Here is an 18,606-nt window from a genome sequence, read left to right as displayed (position 1 = left end):
TGCACAAGAAGCCGGGAGGGGAGGGGAGGGGGCACAGCTAAGAAAGTGGATTCAAACTGGCCAAAGGGATATTCCATATCATGTAACGACATGCCCAGTATGTTAACTGGGAGGGGCTGGCCGGGGGAGGGAGGCAGCAATCGTGACTTGGGGACCAGCAGCGTTGGTTTGTGGGTAGTGAGCGGTTGTATCATTTGTGTTTTTGGTTTTTTACCTTTTTCCCTTTTCCTTTTTATCATATTATCATTATTTTTACTATTATCATAATCATTATTATTAGCATTATTATTTTGTTTTAATCATTAAACTGTTCTTATCTCAACCCAAAATTTTGTTTTTTTGCTTTTGCTCTTCCGATTCTCTTCCCCATCCCACAAGGGTGGAGGGGGGAAGCGAGCGGCTGTGTGGTGTTTAGTTGCTGACTGGGGCTGAACCACGATAGCTTGAGACACCTAAAGAAAGGGGTGAAAGCTAAAGTCCAGTCTCCCACTTTATGTGGTGCTTTATGTTCACATAGACAGTAGTGTTTTTCTAGCCTGTAATGTTAATGAAAGAAACCATACTTAATGTGCTTTTTTTTTTCAATTCAATATATTTTAAGTGTGTTCAGTTCATATCATAACTCTCTTGGGACTTTGAAATCTTCTTTAATCTTTGTCTGAAGGTAACAGCAGAACTGAAACACCTAAATGTTTAATGCCTCTCTTCATTTAAAAAAAAATACCTGTAAAAAACCCCAACCTTAGGTGCCTACAACCCTTGCTGCCCTGAAATGCTAATGCTGACTGAATTATAGACCTCTCCCTGGCTAACACATTAATGTAAAGTTGGAATTCTCTTTTCCAGGGATCTAACTGCATATATTCCATGGACCTGTTTCAGAGGCCTTAACCAGACGCTCAGAACCTCAACTGTCAAACAAGAAACACAAACTGATGTCTTATTTGATATCAAATAAGTGTTATGACTTGAAATCTGTGCTTATTGCCTGACTTGTGTGCCAGGCTGCAAGAATTTTCAGCTTGTCAGAACTTGTACTGCATAAGATGCTGAACTGCATGACATTTTCTATTAATTTCCAGCACAGTACATCCTGCTTGTACGCAGTCCCTTATTATACAAATTTAAGGGTTCTTTTTCAATTATTTATAGGACATCTGGGCAAACTAGGAATATGCTTAAAAGAAACAGTACTGCCTTCCAGTTTAAGAGAGATGCTGCTTTACTGTCTAAAGAGTTCATCTTGCTAAGGGCATAGGTTGCCTTCAGTTGCCTCCCTGAACTCCTGAATTCCTATAGAGTCAGAAGCATGTCATTTAAACTGTCTGTGCTTTGTCAAAAAGAAAAAACAAAGAGAGAAAGAGACATTCACTGTTATACATGCCAGACATTTTAAAGCTTGCATGGAACTTCGTAACAGTTCTGTGCTTTCTTTGTGATTAGACGCTACCTAGTAATCTAATGAAGAATGTGACTAAAAAATTAGTACCTCTACTATCTATTTGCCTTCTAGACATTTGCTAAGTGTTTTTGTCAACTAGACCAACTTTATAGATCTAACTTACTATTTATTTAACTCATCAAAAAAGACTAGAAGGATATAATATTGAGAGATGTATATAAAAGGGAACTGGAAATGAGGATAACTGGACAAGAGGCTGATATGACTAGGCCTCTCCTACTTCTGGTGGGGATATTTGTGAATGCACTTTACACTTGTTCTCCATGTGATCGGTAGATCTGATGTTTCTGGGAAGAGTCATATTTAACTCTTTACACAAAATTCTGGACAATGCATCTATAGAATTTCCATTGAGCATTTCTGGGAAAAAATGGACTTACTGTGATGCCAGACAATAACTGCTTGTTTGTAAGAACTTTGGTTTTCACAGCACAATATATGCAAAAAATATCAACAGGATTTCCAAGTTTTACTGAAGTCATCACCAGAATTTCTGATATATAAAGCTTTACTGGGGACAGCTGATCTCTTCTGGTCATGCGACTAAGAAAATCTAATTGCAAGGCAGCTCTATATAGCAGAGTGATGAATGTAAAAAGGGACATTTCAAGAACTTAAATTTAGGAAAAGCATTTATCTAGTTAGGCAAGAGCTTACTGCATTTTTCAGCTTGCTCTTCTGTGATATCATTCTTTTCCCTACATTCTTCAGGAGAGGACCTATGCATTTTTTTGACTCAAAAATTGCCAGTCAAAAATGTTTTGGGTGCAAAATATTTAATATTTGTGACATGAGAAATATTAGTAATGATGGATTACAATAAAATGTGAGAGTGGTCATTAGACTGTCATGTCAGGGGAAAACTAAAAAGGTGATTGACTTAATACTCTAAGGTAGGACTAAGAACTTCTTGCATGACAAGTCCACAATCATAACAATGACACTCATTTATCTGGCATCTCTTTGGAACAAAATGTGCTGTATTCTGCATATAGTTTTAAGTCAAATGTATTGTTTGCTATAAAGTAACATTGATTTGATTTCTTTTGGGAATAAAACAGCGTAAAACAGCCTTAAACTCAAGTGTAAGAAAGAATATGTTGAGAACAACTGAACTCACAGGAAAAAACATTTGTTTGGGATTTTTTTCTCTCCTTTTTTAATCTGTGGAACTACATTTATTACAGTATCCAATCATTCCTTTAAAACTTGTGTAAGTCTTGAAATTAAATGCTGTTCTAATAGAACTAGCAGAATAGTACATGAATTACACAGTTGTCAGAGGTGTGCATTTAAAAGTTGACTTAATCAGCTAATTAGTATTTGAAACCTTGAGGGTTGTTTCCATCCAGTAAATATGCAGTATCAACAGTTTGGGAGAAGACTGTTTCACTGTTTAAGCTATAAATGGTTGGTGCTGTGCAACATCAGCCTTTTATGTAACAGAATCACAGAGTCATAGGATGGTAGAAGTTGGAAGGGACCTCTGGAGATCATCCTGTCCAACGCCCCTGCTTGAGCAGGGACACCCAGAGCAGGGGGCACAGGAACGCATCCAGGTGGGTTTTGAATGTCTCCAGGGAAGGAGACTCCACAACCTCCCTGGGCAGCCTGTTCCACTGCTCTGGCACCCGCACAGGAAAGGAGTTTTTCCTCCTGTTTAACTGGAACTTCCTGTGTTCCAACTTGTGCCCATTGCCCCTTGGCCTTGTCGTTGGGCACTATTGAAAAGAGCCTAGTCCCATCACCCTGACACCCACCCTTTAGATATTTATAAGTAACATAATGCCCAGTTTCAGCTAACTGCTATGAAGGCTCATAGACTACATCTCCTCCAGTAAATAAAGGGGCTAGGCCCTGTTTGTTAGTAAGAAAGCAAGCGATCCAGCCTAATTCACCTCCAAATGGTAATATTCTCTTCCATGGTAAAACAAAGTATCTTCATTCATGCTGCCTATCCTTTGGCCCATTATTATCCTGAGCCATGCTCAGGCATTGTCCAGGAGATTGGCATTTGGCATGGGCTAAATCATGTGAGTGAGAGCCCTAACAATTAAACCATAAGAGTGGCAGTTCACCAGTTTTTGAGCTAGTACAGCACTTGGTTCTGTTTATTTCATTAGTATAAATGTCTGCTTGAAACACTCTTTGAATCAAGGAAGAAATTAATGATGAAATATGTTTGACACAGTCCTTGTTATACACATAAAAACTACAAAATTCAGTTCTTCAGACCATGTAGCATAATGGAAACCAAAATAATCTTCCTGGATTGAGAACCAGATCTATCTTTTAATTTCCCCCAGAACACTGTGGACTTTCTCATCTTATTTTTCTTCTCTACTTGCCTCTGTACTTCTCTTGATGTTTTTTCATTGCCCCCACATCCAGACATATCCAACTCCATTATTTTTAATACAACATTCTACTTGAACTTTTTTCTTCCATATACTTTTTGACTGGATTTGCACTGTGTTCACTTTTTATGTGGTTGCAGCCATTGTTTCATCTATCCTTTTTTACAAAGAAGCCTAATCACTTCTTAAATATATCTCCAGCAAAAGACAGATTGCATATTCTCCAGTTTCAAAGAACCTTGTGATTGCTTATAGCTCAGAGATACTCCTGCTGCTTGAAACCAAATTCTTTGTCATAATACATAGTTGAATGTAGGCATCTCCTATGCTTTATGTCTTTGGAAATTGCATTTCCTGCTGAGAGAAGTCACTCTTTTTACTACAGATTTCTTTTATGTGATGAAGTTTGCTTAAAAGCATCCAAGCACTTCCCAGAAGAAAGCATTTAAAGACAGAATTTCAGCTGGCAACTTACACTACTGAAAAAAAAGTATCTAAGCTGTAGGGCCACACATCCTAGCATATTAAAAAGACTTAATCAAGGCAAACAAGCTGTAGATCAAGAGGATAATTCTGCAGGAACAGATAGGGTGACAGTAAAAAACAAACAAAAGCAATAAACAGATCATCAACAAAATAATGCCTTTTGTTTAAAAACTTGGCTCAGAGTAGCTATGTATAAAACTAGATTATACAAGAGTATTCACTAAAGTACTTTCTCTAAATCTTTAAGAGTTTTGTCTTTAATAAAAAGAAGAAAACTAAATTGTTGTACTTGTTTGTAGGATAGTAGAAAATTTTATTAACAGACTAATCTACTTTAGGTAATTCCTACTGCAACAGTTGTATAGAGAACAAAGGATCATCACTAAGAAGAATTTCCTAACACCTTAGAAAATGCAAACAATGCTGTTTGGAGGAACTATTAAGGAACACAGTCACTGTGATGCAGCCCAGTGATCAAGCGCCCAGGAGGGAAGGCCATTGTGATCTGAGAAACCTTGATCCATAGAATTCCAGAGAGCAACACTGGACAAGTGTTTGCAGGGTATTTGGCTGAATATCTGGATGAATTAAGGCATATCAAACACTTGGGTCAAAATTAGCCCAAAATTAGGAATTTTCAACTAAAATTCAGGAAAAGAACATGAGTCTAGTGTTCTGAAAGACAGTTTAAAACTATTTCCAAGGCCAAAATTTAGAACGTCATGAGTCAAGCCTCTAAATTTATGAAAAAAACCTTAAAAATAATGATGAAAGAATGAATGAATGAATGATAACAGTTCTTTTTTATGATTTCTAGTTTTGGACCTTAGAGCTTATGTGTGATTAATCATTTAAGACCTTTTCTGAAGCTAAGAGAATGGCATATCTATCTCAAAAAATAGAATAGAATAGAATAGAATAGAATAGAATAGAATAGAATAGAATAGAATAGAATAGAATAGAATCGTTCCAGTTAGAAGGGACATACAAAGATCATCTGGTCCAACTGCCTGACCAATTCAGGGCTGACCAAAGGTTAAGCATGTTGTTAAGGACATTGGCCAAATGCCTCTTAAACACTGGCAAGCATGAGGCATCAACCACCTCTCTAGAAAGCTTGTTCCAGTGTTTGACCACCCTCTTGGTAAAGAAATGTTTCCTCATGTCAAGCCTGAACCTTCCCTGGCACAGCTTTGAACCATTCCCATGCATCCTATCACTGGATACCAGAGAGAAGAGAACAACACCCTTCCTGCTCAGGAAACTGTAAAGAGCAATGAAGTCACCCCTCAGCCTCCTCTCCAAACTACATAAGCCAAAAGTCCTTGGCTGCTCCTCATAGGACATTCCTTCCAGCACAGTCACTAGCTTGGTTGCCCTCCTAAGGATGCGTTAAAGTAGCTTAACATCCTTTTTGAATACCATTCAAACCACAGAAATGTAAATTATTAAAAGAAAGACAACATTTTTGACTAAAGACTTGTTGGCCCAAATGAAACTGCAAAACAGCACCCCCGTACAGTACATCCAATATGAAAACTTATGCATATCCAGTCCTATTAATAAATTCACTGTATAATCTGCAGGAGCTGGTAGAATCCTTTGGAGTCTAAAAGTAGTTTTTAGAAAAAAATATGAAATTAAACTATTTTTTCATAGGACCTCTCCCTTCATTAATTCTCTGATTTGTCTAGAGTACCAGTATGCTTATAATTCTACCAACAGTTGTGGAATATTGAGTCTTAGACTCAACAAGCAAAAGAGATGAAGTAAGAAATTAGTAGATTTCTGCTACATTGTTTCCCCATAGAAAGTAATTTCATTCCTCTGAAACCTTTCTGTTAAAAATGGGTTGCTAGTGTTGTCTCGCTTGTTCCTGTGTGCAGTGTGAGATCAATAAACTTGAGAAGTTGGATATTTATCCATAGAATCAGAATTGCATTTTGCTTTATGGGGTTGACTGCAATTTATCACCCACAATAGTTCTCAGCCATATTTTGACTGGAACTTACTTTTAAGAGACTATGTAGCTGTTCTTGTATGACAACGCTTTCTCAACTATATTGTAAAGCAAATGGATGTTTTCACTGATGTATGGTCTTGGCATACGTAGATGACAGATTTATTTATTTTATTATTTGCATTAAAAATATAGAAGTTATAGAAATAGGACATATTGGTTGGGAACAGAGATTTACTGCAAAATATTGTTAGGCAGGGTATTCTTTACTCTCTCAGCCTTTTCCAGATGTGGTTGGCAACACCTCTTCCCTAGGACAGCAGCACTCCAGCAATGCTGCAGCAGCAGCTGGTGGAACTTGGACACATTTGCTGTCATTTGACATTCCTCTCTGAGCATCATCCAGGTGCCTTTTTTCCAAGCGTTTGCTCTCTTGTTCTTAACTTGCATAGTCATTCTGGCACAAGTATTAAAAAGACATGAGTTTAAAAAAAAAAAAAGGTTTTTAAGCTTCACAGATTAAAAATAAGTGACACTTCACACATGGAAAACCTTACCCTTTTTGTTTTAATGAAGATGTTTATTCCAACTTACTCTATGTAGATATTGTTATTTAACATTATCATACTTTGAAATAAATAGATAGATTGTAATTGATATTTCACACAGCAGTTACTGGTTACCTTTCTTCATTTGAACAAAATAATTTAAAATTATGATATTTTAACTCACATAGATTTAGAAAAAGTATGATAGTTTTCAGAAAGTAGGACTGGAAAGGTAGAGAGACATGTTAACAATTCATTTTAAATGGAAAGTCATTATTTGTTGTACCAATAATGAAATATAATTTAAATTGATGTTTAAAGTTAACCAACATCTAAGGCATTAATGAAGGCGTATAAAACTTACATTTTTGTAGGGCTATCTAGTCATACTCCATGTTTATAAGACAGTGATAAAAGTAAATTGTCACTTTGAAAATATATTAAAAACTTGGTTTTCTAACCTAATAAAGTTTAACTGAAGTATTACAACTCAGATTCTGTCAATGTATTTGAACATCAACATATATCATCTTTAGTTAATGACAGTCTTATTCAGCATGTTTTCAAGTGTATAACTAGAGACAGTATTTGGATCAGAAATGCAATTAGCTGTAAATTAGAACTCATGAATCAGCTCTTAATGTTGCTACTTAGATAAAAGATGACATCTCATTATATTCTTGGCCCAACAAGGGAATTTCATAAGATAATCAGTTTTGCTGAAATTTATCTTGTTCTCACTGAAAATATGTCCCACACTTGAAAGGATCAGACTTCCATTCAGGGAAAGTGATTTATTTCTCACTGAGGGTGAACAGTGTTGTTTTCAGAGATATAACCACCCCTTAGACGCAAGCAGAAATGGCATTCAGTAAAACAGTGATTGAAATGTGTGCCTCATTTTCCTGTAAGACACAACTTCAGTTCCATATGTTTTGGTACTGTTGTTATTTTCCTTCATAAATGTTCCATCAGTCTGGGAGGTAACAGTATTTATTACTTTCCAGTTAATGAATATTTGGCTTTTTGTTATATATATAATTATTGAATAAATGAATTAAACTGCCTCTAATCTGTCCTTCTCACTTTTTTCTTCAGATATGAAACTAATGTGAGAGCAGTGAGAGAGGTAACTGGGATAGGGCCAGGACATGGCATGGGATGATGGGCAGGTGATAACCTGCCCAAGGGTAGACTGGCACAAGGAATATATCCAGATTGAGAATGAACATCTTAAAATTAAGTCAGAAATACCAGAACTAGCTAACACATTTATAGTAGGCTTGCTAAAGCAGTGTGGAGCCCAGGGTAGAGTATTTTGCTTCCATGATCCAAACTGGCTTGCTTAAAGCTAACTCAATCATCTGCATAATATGACAATTGGTAAATTTATTTCTAGGTATTTTTGCCTTTGTTTTACCATGGTCAATTTATTTTTAGGAATTTTTTGCTTTTACTTTACTGTTTCTTTTTGAAACATTTATAGAGTTAATAAACAAATTTATGGACCTTTCTCTTATCATTTTGAAAACTATTTTGCCTGCCACCTAGTCTCCATGACTAGAAGAGCAAGGATTATGTAAAGCTGACCCAGACAACAAACAGTCAAAATAAAACTAGAAAACACTCAAGGTTTAACTCCCTAGCATGGATTTTTAAAATAGGAGTCTAACAAGTATTCTTGCACAAATTTATTAAGCTTATTTGGTGTCTCATCTAAAATTTGTGCATAATCATAACTGGTATAGGGGTTTTGTATATATTAGAAAACCTTTAAAAATGGTAATGAAACTTTTCTTACAATTACATTGTATGTTAACCCACATAAACTTTAGAACTGTCATTCATATTTTTTAACCACTTCCAATCATCCTCTGCTGAATGTCCATGCCTAAACTGCATATTTAAAATTAAGCTGTATTCTTTTAAACACACACACTTACTGCTTTTTTTTTTGGTATTTTCAGTAATATTAATTACATTTCAGAAATAAATGTATCCTCTTTTTTTTTAAATCTATACCCTGTTTTTTGTATAACTATATAATAGTTCCAATATATCACTATATTGTTAGTTCTAATTGTATTTTTCTTGTTTGGTTTCATTACTGTCACTGTTTTTAACACAGCACATGTGAACAGTAGATTTTTACAATTTAAAAGGATATTCCACCTGATCTTTTTCTCATGATTACTTATTGTTTAACTTTCTCTTTAAAAAACAGTCTTAACTCCTTGACACAAACTTTTTAAAGGACTACTTTTCTTGTCTTTTTCATTTTTCTGTTACAACATTTCCATGGTCTGTACATTCCTGCATTTTTGTATTTGAATCCTGTCAGTAACTTAGTATCTTTTAAACAAGGATGAAGCTCCTCACTGTTAGTCTTTTCAGCTTCAGGAATATGGAAGAAATTATGCAAATGATGGTTTCCCGTTTTGAGTGGCTTAATTTTTATAATAGAAATCTCATTTTTGAGACTTTCTGAGGAAAGAAATAATTTCTTTTAAATCTTGCATCTGAATATATTCCTTTATAAAGAAAATGTGGAACTCAGGTGATGTATATTTGTAAATCACATTAACGTTTTCAAAGAAACTACAGCATATAGGTTCTAATGTATGAGCTTTGAGCTTTGTAGCTCATTGAGAAGTACAATATGGTTTTATACAGTTTTGCAAATAAGGTTCTTAGAATAGTATGTGCAAGTAAAACTTTTTCATCTGAGGTTGTACGGAACTTTAAATATGATCCATCTTACATATTTTTTTCCAAAGACATGAAGTACCTCAGAGTAGGAAAGTGATTGAGTGTGTTTTTAGCATCAGTGAGACTCAGCTCTTCTAGCTTGAAAAATAATGTTTATAACCCTCTGCTCCTCTGACTTTCTCAGCTGAGTAAAAGGTCCCTTAACGTTCATGAAATAACCTAAGTATGCTCACAGAAAAAGAGAGCTTGACATGTCAAAATATTTTCAGAAAAAAAAGGTATGCCATGAAAAAGCATGTTGAAATAATATCACCTATCAAACTAATCTTGAAAAACATCGTAGAAAGGACTGCACTTTAATTATTTTGTCCATCCAGTGAGACAGCTGACAAATCTGTAGTAAAGAGAATTTAAGGTCAGAAGTCTAATTTAGGTGACAGACAGACAGACTTAAAAAATCCTTAACTAATAAATAAATAAAACCTAATAAATGGTGAGGACAACATGCTTTGAAAGGACTATATTGTACATTTAATTACAAATAACACTAAGTTAATCAAGGTGAAATATTAAGCAAAGGTGTCTTTCTGGAATTCCCCACTCATGGATCTTAACCACCTATTTCTCTGCTTGGGATCTAGATCCTGGAATACTCATCTAAAGGTAGGGACTTAATTTAGTCTCATTCATCAAGAACCGTGGCACTGCCACCTACCTCTAGACAATTATCTGTTGATTACAGTGGGATACTGGAGTAATAATCTGCATGTCTTTAAAGCCAATTCCATGACATTCCTGCCCTTCTCCTGTTCAAAAGTAATGAAAATTAAATAGGGAAAGGGATGCAAAATGTGTAAGCTGGAACAAAGGAAATCTCAGCTTTCTCAGGCTTCCTAGAATATGGAGACAACAGAACAGGACAGTGTCCATCTCTACATTATTCTCTTTTCACAGCTGAATGTATTGAAAATATTTTAAAGATAAAATCTTAGTAAGTTTTTAACTGACTTGTTGTTGTTGTTGCTTTCTGCCATCCTTCCATCATGGACTGATGTGTTTGCCTGCTGCAGTTTTGGACATACGGACAAACAAGGATTTTTAGGAAAGTAGTTCTGTGGTATCTGTGAAGGCAAATACTGATTGAAGAGAGTGACAGGAAATGTTTTACTCTTGTCTGGTTAATCTGTAGGCAAATTATCAAGTTTCTTAATTTTGCAGAACAAGTTGTGACAGTCTACTAAAGGTTATTCTCTTCTAGTCATAGGCCTCAGATACATGTGCTATATTCTTGAAAACTTTTTTTTTAAGTCTTATCATTATCTCATAGAACTACCAGGCTCAGATTTCTTACTAGTTTCAAAAATAGCTTTTGAAATTTCTTCAAAAAGGATTCATGTTACTTTGTTATATCAACCAGTGTACTCAAAAAACCCTAGGAAAAATAGTCACTAAATCAGACAGATTTAGATTCACCTTCCTTCCACCTTAGGGGACAGAAAGGAAGACACAAAAAATGAGTACATTTGAGTTATGAAGACTGCCTGAATATTGGAAATAGTAATTTCTCCTAAACTCTCATTATGATTCTCTCTCATGAGAATTATCTCAGCTCTAAGGGACACAGCACAGAGGAAATCTGGAGGCTTTAGATTGCTAGAAAAGGTCCCGCATCTAACTCTGAGCAGAAGCAAAATCTCAAGGCTCTTAGAAATATGCACTCACTGTTGACAGAGCTGAAGAGATTTATCATACTGTCTGAGGAATAATTTTGGCTTTGATATGGGCAGGAAGATATGGTGCTCAGAACAGGAATGACTTTTTAACAGTGCTGACAGTTGAGTCCTCTGTAATGGTCACTTTTGGCCTTAGACACCTACCAATAATGTGTCTCCTTTATGGTCCTTTCATAATTTTTCCTTCTGTTCTTGACAAAGTGAAGTTCATCACAGAAGCCATGCTGCCTTTCTTTTCCCTCGCTTTTGTGTATGGGAGTGGGGTGGGAGGGAAGGATTTCACTGCACCAAATCTCACAATGCATGACAGACTCTCCAGGGTGTGAATGTCAACATTTTTCTAGAAGTCACAAAAATGGAAATTTTAGAGGGAAAAGGGTGTTTGAAATAATGTAGAATTGCAGAATAGAGTGAAAATGAACTAAAAAAACCCAAAAACATGATCAAAGCATGTGACACAAAACAGTAGCCAAAGCAGTAATGAAAAGATAGCTACATCTCAAAACAGCAGAACAATGAAGAACGATCAAATGTGTGCTGGTAATTTCAATCTATATGAGCTGTGGGGAGGTAAAAAACCCAACCAATATTGATATTGAATACCACTGAATGTCAACACACCTAATTTTATGGAGGAGGAAATTTATACACAGTAGGTATAACTAATTTTCTGTAAAGGTAAGGACCTGTTATGTCAAGGATGAAAGTGTCTCAATGGCAGGGAACAGTAGAAACAACTATTAAAGGAAAACACTTTTATTGAAATAGTTCGTTATAATTCAGATGAAAACCTGAAAGGGCTTTCTGAACTGATTCTGCTACTGTCCTTTATATTCTCTTACTGAGGTTCAGCAAGATCTTTATGACAGGATGATAAAAAGTGGGTTTAGTTTGTTTTTTTCTTTTGCTTAATATAAAGAGGTAAAAGTGTCTTCACTGTTTTCAAACATATACCTAAAATCAACATACAGTCTTCTCTTTGTTATACCTATAACTCACACAATGCACTGAGTAACAAAGGCACTTTTATTATCAGCTTTTGAGTAAATGAAAAAACAGTGATTTTCACAACGTAAAAGGATATCAGATGTAATAAAACTTGTTCTTTTCTAGATCAAAAGAAGAAATAGAATGAGAAACAAGATGGACTTTGAATAACACCTCAATGGTAATGCTAAGTAATTGCTTTCCATCCCTTCCATCAGCAGTAAAGCTTCAAAACATTGATCAAGGATGATGACTAACACATAATGCTCAGGCTGCAGCACATGGTTACGATTCCTCACTCTAATATTAACTGTAGCATGAGCCAGCATAATGATGAATATTTTTTCTTAAATGTTTTTTTCATTCCAGACAGGTAGGATTAAGAGTCTGACAGGAATGAGCTGTATTAGAACACCAGTGTCAATTGATATATCATGGGTAGTTGCCTAAAATGGATACAAATACTCTGAACATTTTACATTACTACACAACGTAAAGGCATTACTCACTGTCAAACCCCTGTTCCACAGAGAAACCACGTAAAGCCTCAATTGACGCATCATAAACTGAAGCTATTTGAAATTAAATGTATTAGCTGATGACATAATGTGCTTATTACCTTACCTACTGTGATTTAATATGAGTTGTCATTAAATTTGAATGGTGCTACTGAGTAAAGGTTGGTTAAGAATTTCCAAAAGTTTTGTAAAGATGCTGATTCATCATAGCCAAAGCTACCATGGGAATGTGTGATATAATTAATGAATTATGGAAACAAAATAAAAGAAATATCATTAAAGATTAAAGATTATGAGTTTTCACATAGGTTGATATTTTACATTTGTAAATATGAGTTTACATTTTAACTAAAAACATTGCAGTCAAAAAAATCAAGATAAAAAACAGCTAAAATTTTTGGACAATGGGAAGTAATTGTTTGAAGGGTGATAGCTATGAAATTTTTTAAACAAACTATTCACATAATTTATGGAAAACAATTTCTGGTTATGGCTATTTAAACTTCTCAATGATTTCTAATTAATTTACAGATCAGTTTAGTTTCATTTAAACCTGTGAAATGAATTTTTCCTTTTTTTTTTTTTTCTTCAGGTTCAGTTATAAACAGCTAATTATAATGCAGTATGCTATTAAGAGCTTCTCATTATAGTTCTGGGGAGTGTTAATAATTCAATTTATAAATATAATGTAGATATATGACTTGCAAGAAATTCAAACTCTGAGTCAATATATCACAGAAAACACCACAGAAATTAATTTTTAAAGCATCTAGAGTACAAAGAAGTATAAGGACTCTTGAAGTTTTTTGGTAAAGCAGTGCATTGTGGGGGGAAAAATGTTTAATGAACCTTAAGGACTGTCTTTTAGCATAAACATGTTAGTTGTTTTCCAGAATTCAGAAAAATATTGGGAGGTTTTTAAGAAAGTAAATTTCAAGCAGCTTAACTAGAACCTAACAATTTTAATGAAGAAAATAAGGCTCACACCAAATCCTAGGAAAAGAATTGGTCAGAAAACACCACCTCCTGCCTACTACTTCCAGATATTGTGACACATATCTTCTTGGTTGTATTTGCATATACAAATATTCATGATGAGGGAAAATTTGCTGGATATTCTTTTTCTAAAGAGTTCACAGGAGGTTTTTTACATAAGTTTTTTACTTGGGTTTAAATATAAACTTTGGATTTATTTGCAGTGTGATTTTCCTGCAATATTTTTTTTTGCAAAAAGAACTGAGAGAATTCCAGTACTACCTTTCCTAAATTAAAGAATGAGCAATATCCTCACATTTTCTTCAATTAATATTTCTTCTGAAAGGTGGAATTTATTTTGACCACTTTGTATATCGTTTGAATGATTAATGTAGTATTTTTTTCTCAGTGTTAAAGCAATAAAATGGTGATGTGTTTGATTCTCAAGGCTGGATCAAAGAAGAAAATTAATTTTGGAACAGAGCCCTACAAATATGTTCTGGAGTCTTTTACCTTCAGTTCACATCTGCATCAGGTCAGATAACAAACAACCCGTTATGAAATGAGTTAGCAAAATTCATAGTGCATAGTTATTTCTGCCATAAAAAACAAGTTCACAGCATTGTTCATATTGTCAGGTAAAAGGGCAAGGAATCATTGACTGTGGCTTCTGGACTCATACTTAGAGATGGTCCTGTGCATAAGGCCGATTTATATTGCCAAAGTGTTACAGAGATCCTTCTTTGCTATAATTCCTCTGCATCAGGTCCAGTGAATCAAAAAGCTAGGGACTCGAAAGTGTGATATTTTTTGTAAATAATTACCCTATGTTAGACTCATGGTTATACAGTGTGACAGTGCTTTACTGTATCTTTTTGTTAATTTACATTACCTGAACTCAGTCTTGCTCAGGAAACAATGATTAATATAAAATGGACCTCTTAGTCCCACTCTATTTAAGGTGCTTCTAAATTGTTTGACCAGTATCTACAATTCCCGATCTTTGACTAGGGCTTCAGGATGAAAAATGTATTGTAAACTTCCTAAATTTTAAATAAATTATGATTTTTATGTTATGTTGTTGGAAAACTACTTTTTCTTGCTTCAGCATTCAGTAACAAAAAAAAATATTAAAACAATTCAGGATGTGAAGGTCATTTCTCTTTTTTCAGTTCTGTTTCTGTGGGTTTTTTTTGCAGGATGATGGAATGACTAAGCATCCATTTATTGCCCTTTCTACCCCAAAAGTTGTGTTTGGTCTGTTCCTGAGGAATTTACACTTCTGTACAAGATTTTGGGCAAAGTAATATGTCAATCTTCTGTGACCCATCTGCTCCATACCTGAAAATGGAGACACTGAAGATATTCTGATCAAATCTAGCTCTTCCAGCTATAAAGCATCCTGTTTATGTTGAATATACATGGCTGCTTTGTTCTCTAACCACATTCAGTATGTCTAACTCTGGAAGACCTAAGAAATCTCTTAAGAGCCTGGTCTCAGACAAGGGTCCTGACATTTATGTTCTCTTTTTCCTCCTCTTTCAGTCACACGATAGCAAAAAATACAGTGAAGAATACAAGATAAATAAATTGGAAGTTTATTCTTAGGTGAATTTTTTGGGAGTAAACACTTTTTTACACCATAGCAGTGAAAAAGTTCAGAGTTTTATCTGAAAATCATGTGCAATCCAAGGCAACTCCACCCATACGCAGGATATAATTAGTCTATGATACAGTAGAAAAAGTGATTCAATGTGCCAAAAACTGTAGTTATACTCATGACACACATTTTAGCTTCCCTTCATTTGTCTGTGTTCCTAAACAAATAGAGCTAACATTTCACTTCAGCCTCCAGGCTGGATCACTGTGACAAAGAGCAGAAGGCTGCTGCCCTTATTCTGGCCATCCATAAATATCTGTCTCAAAATATTAACACCATTCACAGTATTTAGTTAGGGGCATTTGTCAAGTACAATTGTTCTTCAAGGTACAGCAAAGATGGATGGCATGTTGTGCTGCTTGTAAAGGAAGCTTACTCGAATTGCTGTCTGGAATGGTGTATCATGGCAAATTTTTTGCTCTAATCAGTAGCCCATAGGGTCTTAAGAAAATTGCTTGAGTTTACAACAAATGTAGCTTACCTGACCAAAGGAGAATGAAAAAGTATGCAAAACTCTTTTTAAGGTTTTATATAGATATTGTATTTGCTACCTGCAGATGGACTTCTTGTTTTGAAATGATTAATGGAGTTAGAAGTTCATATCAGCTATGCCACTATACTAACTGAGCTGGGCATAAACTACCTGCAAGATTTCTTTAGTCCTAGTCACACTTCCTAGCAGAAGTGAAATTCACCTACTGGAATAACTATAAACCCCCATAAAATTTGAAAATTTACAATCAATAGCACAACTGTATTGAGTAATATTAGACATATATATCTATCTGAATTGACATCTTTCTGCAGAATGGATGGATTGGATTTGATATGTTGATTACAAAGTAATTTAGTGGTAAGGTGGTTTCTCAAAAAAATGGATAATGAAAAATAATAAATAAACACTGAAAATGCTAGTTATAGCTGGATGGAGCTGTTTGTAATTTGACAATAATGGTCAATTAAACCTAAAATTTTAGTGGGAATGTATCAGTTTTGGTGAAACGTGCTATTGGGAGATGTGTCATGGACTGGGGGGACAGTCCTTGGTCAGAGCAGAAAACATCTGCATAAATTGTATGAAAAGCACACTCACTTTGTTTCCCCCAAAGTAACATGCATTCATTTTTTTTCTAACAAGAAAATTATTTATATGAGGTAGAGCAGATCCAGCAGAAAGAAATCCAACCTGGAAACTTGCAATAGCATAGTCATGAAGATATTTTATTTGGAGAATGGCAAAACAGTGAACGATTCCTACATTTTTCATATCTGAGTACCAGAAAAAATAAACTGTGACTGTCAGTGACTGCATGATAGTCTTTTGCGCCCCCGTCTTTCATTAAAGGAATGAAAAATATTTTAGAAGGTCTTGTTTTTTCCTGATGTGGCATAGGAAACATCTTTACTTTATGCCAAAAAATAGTCTTGCACCTATTCCAGTTATTACAGGTCACAGACCATTCAGTCAGTTGTTTTGACAGAAATATGAGGAAGTGGAAGAAAAATGTGTGTGTGGAGAAAATGGCAAGAACAACATCAAGATTTAAACTTGGTTAAGGAGAACAGCTGTAGGAGAAAATCTTCAGCTTCTAAATTTTATAGCTAAAATAAATTAAGCAGAACTACACCAAACTGGGGATAGTCAGCTGCTACTCTTGTTGCCCTGAAATAAATTAGAACTGTGCGGAGCTGTTATAAAGTCAAATAAACCCTATTTATCATGTCAGTTCCCACATATCTAAGCGACAAGCCAAGTCAGATTTTGTGAGCACACTGTACTTTCCGTAACTAAAATTTTTGCTTCAGAATACCAAAGAAGAACTGCAGAATTATAGACACCTTTTTTGACTAAATTCCATCTACAGACCAATACACAAAGAGAAATATCAGTGAGTTACTACTAAGTGCCAAAGCAACATGGTTCCCACAGTAATATCCCTAATATTTTCAGCATGAATGGTAGTCTGAAACTTGGGGAATCACCCCTGCTACTTGATAAAGATTTTGTTAGTTACTGAAGTATTTTCATGTCCCTTTAGTTACAGTCTCATGCTTAATTACCCTCTCTGCAGAATAAATTGTTGTGGCACTCAGGATCTAGCTAAGAGAACAATAGAATAGAAGCTTACTTTAAAACTCATTTATACTTGGAAAAGCACCTCTATAAATGGTACCTACTCAGCTCCATTATTATTATCACCTATTGCCTTTCAGATTAAAGGTAATCAATCATCCTGTGAAAATCAAAGATGATTTTTTTGCAAGTACCAGCCTTGAAAAATCCAAGCATATAAATAACATAATAGGAAGAGTAATCTAGCTGACATTTTTGATTACATGGAATGAAAAGCGATTCAGTGAAAGAAACAGCAACATCCCAAACACACTAATGTCTATTTTTTCTTGTATTGGACATCATAACATTCTTTAAACTGAAGTGAGTAATGGGTTGATCACCAAAAAATGAACATAAAAGAAAATAAAAGGAGACTAAGTAAAGCTGATACTGAGGTAGATACTCCCCTTTCTTTGGAAAATGGAATTAAAATGTCCCTTAAAATTAGCTCAATTCAATTTGAAATGCTTACTTTTCTTTTTAAATTTTATTTTAAAAACTTTTAAGTATGGTTTCATTTCTTTCAATTTAGGGAATTGCAATTCATTAGCTAAATTTAGTTCAGGTAAATTTGGCAATGAAGGCTTTAATTTCAAATGAAGACATGTCATGTTGTGCTTCAAAACACTAAAAAGGAATCTTTCCAGAAGGCCATATACCTTCCATTACATCACTGCTTTAATAATTTGTTGTGTGGATGTACAAATAGTTTATTACCTACCGAACAGGTGTCTTTGTGCAAATTAACTAATATATTACTATATTACTACTATGGCTGTATATACTTGAACACAACTGGTACAAAACACTATCCTTCTGAAACAATCAAATTTTACACTAACTTTACACAATTAAGGTGGCTAAACAGCTACCTGCCAACAAGGAGTCGGGCTAAATGTTCCAAAGACAAAATATCATTTTAATTTCTTGATAGGTAAGTAGTGTTCAAACCATGCTGGCCTTCTTAGCTGCAAGGGTATTTTCAGAGTCATATCCAATCTGCCATTCCCTTTCAGTACCTCTGTAACTGGGTTCCAAGCCAGTCAAGGATTTTAGTCAGAGCTTCCTTCACCTTTTCTTTAACATTGGTCCCCA

Source organism: Phalacrocorax carbo, chromosome 2 (genome assembly GCF_963921805.1).
Source record: "Phalacrocorax carbo chromosome 2, bPhaCar2.1, whole genome shotgun sequence".
In the NCBI taxonomy this organism is placed as follows: Eukaryota; Metazoa; Chordata; class Aves; order Suliformes; family Phalacrocoracidae; genus Phalacrocorax; species Phalacrocorax carbo.
The sequence above is the reverse complement of the archived record's forward strand: the minus strand, read 5'-3'. Positions refer to the sequence as shown.